Genomic DNA, 5,162 nt, shown 5'->3' on the forward strand with positions numbered 1-5,162 from the left:
CTCAGTGCTGTAGGTAATGACTATGAAGATAGGCAGCACTCCAGACTGTACAGCTGTCTACTATCAGATGCTGTTTATTAGGTCCACCTGCAGTACCTGTCTGATCTATTTCCTGCTAAGTGACTTGATGCTCCCCTGCTACAAGCATCTGCTACTCTAAAGCAATCCCATGTTTGTTTCCATGTTATCCACGCTTGCTTTTCCCCCATACTGAAAACCTTTAAACCTAATATATTTAGCCAGAACAAATAACAACACTGCCACGGACTGTTAGAGTGTGAACCTGTTACATGTTACAGTGTAAAAATAGCGTGCCATACGCTCAAAGTTAAAAAGAAATCACACCTGTGTGAAGTGAGTGAGTGATGCAACTCCTTGTGAGGGTCCCCGGGGGGTCCCCAGAAGAAGACCCACAGGACCACAGGCAGGCCACCCCACGTTCGAAACGGTAGAGAAATGAGAGAGTTACCATGTGGGGGTCTCCGGGGGGGTCCCCAGGGAGTCCCCAGGGGGGGTCCCCGGGGAGTCCCCGGGGAGTCCCCAGGGGGGGTCCCCAGTACATCCACACCCCCAGGAACACGCCCAGGGGGCCAGGCCGATTCCGGCGAGCCGCCACACGTTAGAAGAAATGACACTCTGTAATTTCTCTGTTGAGAAATGACAGAGTTACCGTGTGGGGGCGCCTCTACTGCAGGGGTTCTCAACCCGTGGGCCGCGACGGTGGGGGGGGGGGGGGGGTCACCAAATTATTTTATAAAAAAAACAAAAAAACAAAAACAAACATTTTCTTTGCAACTGAATGGCTGGACAAATGGAAATGAAGAGTTTACATAGTACACATAATGCATGCATAAACTTGCCTTAATGATTATATCTGGTTTCAGTATTATTTATTTATAATTATTTTCTCTATTATTAAGGTTATTTTTTTAGTTTAGTTTGTATTGGTGGTGGGGAGGGGGTCACGAGGCATTTCCGGGGGTCCCCGGCCAAAAAAGTTGAGAACCTCTGCTCTACTGTACTGTCACTGTACTGTACTGGCACACCCAAAATCATTATATATATAAATTTGAACGTGTGTGTGTGTGTGTGTGTGTGTGTGTGTGTGTGTGTGTGTGTGTGTGTGTGTGTGTGTGTGTGTGTGTGTGTGTGTGTGTGTGTGTGTGTGTGTGTGTGTGTGTGTGTTAGGTTGTGCACAGGTGGTGCAAAACAACCAAGCTCATTTTCGTGCTCCGACCCACCCAGGCACCCAGCCAGGCACCCAGCCAGGCAGGCAGCCAGCCAGCCAGCCACACACATAGCTCCGTAAGGGAGTGGTTGTACCACTAAAAAAAACCTGGATGCATGTGTACAGTATATGGCCACAGATCAGATCAGCACCATGGACAGCTCCACCGCCACGCTGCAGCAACAGCATCTGATTCTGATCCCTGATCAGCACCATGGACAGTTCTAGTCACTCGCAGCCTATCACCAGCAGGGTATGTTGCCACAAGAGCAATACAAAGGGAAATGGGTTCTTTGTCACTCACACTACATTTGCATTATGTGACATTTGTTCTCTGCATTTAAAAGGTGCTGTAGCATGTAAATTATGTTTTTTGGTACCTTTTTATTTTATTTTTTTGTTAAAATCTCTAAATTCTGATAGTAATCATTACTGTAGAAGGTCTGTTTAATATCAGGGTTATCACTGTCTTTCCAGACGTACTTTGTGAATGTGAGTTGCCAATTTAATCCAATCAGTAGAGAGAACCAATTCATCAGAATCAATTTACAGTGTTCCAATTCCAATTTGTCTGCTCATCTTTTAGTTTCATCACTTCCAATTCCACCTGTTTACCTTGTATTATTTAATCTCTCTCCTGGTAGGATAAAACCGGGATCTAAAAATGGAAGTGGGCTTGTACATAATTATGTTGTTGTGTGTCTGTGTGGACACAGGTACTCTCGCAAACCATTGGACCAGTGCCAAATTTCTTGTGCAGATTCAGTGTGCACAAGAAATCCATCCTATGGGGCACGGTGGCACAGTTAGTTTGGTAGTGCTGTCGCCTCACAGCTAGAAGGTCCTGGGTTTGATTCTCGCTCGGGACCCTGTGGGCGCTGGCGGCGTGTTTGCATGTTCTTCCTGTGTCCCCTAGGGTAGGTATACCCTCACAAAAAACATGCAGTAATCCTGGTCTCTAAACTGCCTTCCCCTGGCCAGCCGTGGCGCCTGATGGAGGGGAAAGGAACTGGTTGGAATAGCGTGTTCCTTCCACGCGCTACGTCCAACCAGGGAAACTCCCCCCTGTCAGGTGTAAAGGAGCAACTTGGACACTCAGGCATGAAGGAAGCATGAGTTCAAGTCCGTTGCTCTCCCCATGGTTGGCGGAGGGTGCAGAGCCCCGGATCACATTAGATAATTGACACAGGGGTGAACAATGGGTTACAAAATCATGGGATAAAAATAAATAACAATCCATCCTATAAGCATCAACGTGATGCTGCCTATTAGACTCCCACTCGGTGCACCAGTCCCAGCACATCCCCCAGGCTCCAGGCAGGCCACATGTATCTCAGTCATTTGACAGACATCTGAAGCACACTGGCTGCTATCTGTGCTGTTCATCTTCTGGAGCGTGTGTGGGGAGGGAAGACGTTCAGATATCAACCGCGTCTTGCTGTAGCCCACAGCTAGATCACAGTCCTCCGGCAGGGCCTGTAAAGTACTGCACTGCCTGATAATCTGTGCTGATTTGATCATATCCTCTCCTAGACTGTATATGAACTCCTTCAAAGGAACACTGCATGCCAGCTGAATGTATCTGCAGTAGTTCCATGAGCCTTTTGCATTTACCTAAACAAGTGTGACAACTGCAACAAAGTGCGTACGGACAGGTTTGTTAAATAAGGATAAAGAAGAACTCTAGACCTGGGCATCAACCAAGTGCACGCTCACATGTGATCTAACATGTGTATATATAACAAGATAATTGCAAATAATAAAATAAAACTAAGACCATAAATACACTTATCTATATTTTGTTTCCCTGTTGTACTCCCTCAAATGTTATTATTGTATTCACCTTACACATGCATGCGTGCATGCCAGGGGGGAGTATAGGGGGCAAGTAATTGTACTTGATGCCAGACATTGGTAGGATCCTATATTTACCACATCATTCTTCCTTTGCTTCTCTTGGAGACATTATATTGGGAGGTAGAATCCAGTTACTCCCCCAAAGAGAGTTTATTTAGTCTCATAATATTAACAGGGCATTGCATTAAAGTGGGGTGGGGGTGAAATGGAGGGGCTCGTTCACAACATAGAGGCAATTTATTGCACGGTGGACTATTTATGAGATGTGCGGAAACGTGTGGAAGACATATCAGCATGTTATGGCCATAACGAAATGGAGGAAGCACAATCATCCAAACCCACATTTGTATTTTAGAGGCTTTTGTGTTTTTTCACTCGCATTTGGTTCTCAATGTCCCATATTACTGCACTTCCATTTCTGAAAGAAGTGGGACCACCCCGTCTCACATGGTTTATAAACCGCTGAAATGATAATATGTTTAAGGCTATGATGCTGAGATTGAAAAATCACATATGAATTATATAAAAATACACTGTTGAAGACATTAAGGGGAGCCACAGTCTAGGCCAGTTGAGCAGCATAAACTAAACACCAGGCAGGCACCATTTTTTATTTATTATATTCGGTTTTATTAGGTGTTTTATAGTCATGACAAACAAGACATACATAACAATGACACAAGGCTATGTAATGTATAATAAACGAGTGACTGATCATTAAAGGCACCATTAAAGAGAATGCCACTAATTTACAACATTGAACTACGTGGCGAGACATGGCTGGTGAAATCATGATTTTACTTATTATTTTTTTTCATGGAGGTCCAGACCTTTCCAATGATATATGCCATTATATGTTGTTGCCAAGGTTTGGATGAGATATTTTGTCTCAAAATAGTGTCTTCAAATAAAACGTTTTGGAATTTTACAATACAAATCTTTAAAGGCCGTTTTCTCAAAATTAGTTTTCCTCATACCTGGGACAAAGAATCTCCACTTCAGTTGAACTCACATACACCAAACGTTCCAGTCTTATTCATAACTATATTCCGCAGACATTTACAGAGGGATTTGTTGATATATCATTCACAGCCTGATTTACATCACATTGTATACCTAAAAACATGCCGAAAATTGGGTTTTTTATGCCTGTTGACACTATTTTCTGATTTGTGGAGTGATAATTAGAGATATCTAAAATCCCATCTGTAATGGCTTTATCCGATCTTCAGATTTATCGTCCCGAAATGTATGCAAATTAGCGCATATAATGCCTAATTTGCATATTTAAACATATAATTTCAGAAAACTTGTAATACAAAAGATCTTAGTTTTAATATAAGTAATCAACTGGAGAAGTTTCATTGTGATAGCTATTATTTAACCTTTCTTCCCTATTCACCTACCATGTCTCACCTTAATACACCTTATGGTGTGTTCACACGGGCATTCATTGTCAATGTTGGAGCAGTTACGTGCATCTTTGTATCTGAAGTTGAAGCCAGTTCATCTTTTTTGTAGCTTTGTATCTTTTGCAGCAGCCAGATGCAATGAATGGTAGACTGAATCTTTTACATCTGCCCGGGTGAAAGCAGCATTAGTGTTGAGCCTAGAACTGGAGGTGTAGAACTTGGGGTCATGTGATCAGTGACATTGATGTTGATGTTGTCTCAGCAGAGTGCACAATGGGGAGGTGTTATTACGTCCTGCTCAGGTTCACTTTCACACTGTAGACCAGTGTCCAAACAGCAATCTTATATGATTCCCAGAGGGCCTCTACCCACTCAGCTACACTGAGGATTATAATAATATTGTATTGTGTATGTAGATCAAATTGATTTACCATGGATTTGATTATACTTGATACTGTACGTCTGAAGCCATCGAATACTGCTTCTCTAAGTTAGTGGCGTGACGTCAGGCCACGACGTCACGTCACCCTATAAAGTATTAACAATACATAACAATATAATAACAACAATAATACATAATCATATATAAAAAGTGGTAGATCCATACCGCGGGCTCAAGCCTACAGACTCCCACCCACAAACCTACCAGAGACGATATAGGGAAT

Source organism: Protomyctophum parallelum (genome assembly GCF_964188405.1).
Source record: "Protomyctophum parallelum genome assembly, chromosome: 8".
Classification (NCBI taxonomy): Eukaryota; Metazoa; Chordata; class Actinopteri; order Myctophiformes; family Myctophidae; genus Protomyctophum; species Protomyctophum parallelum.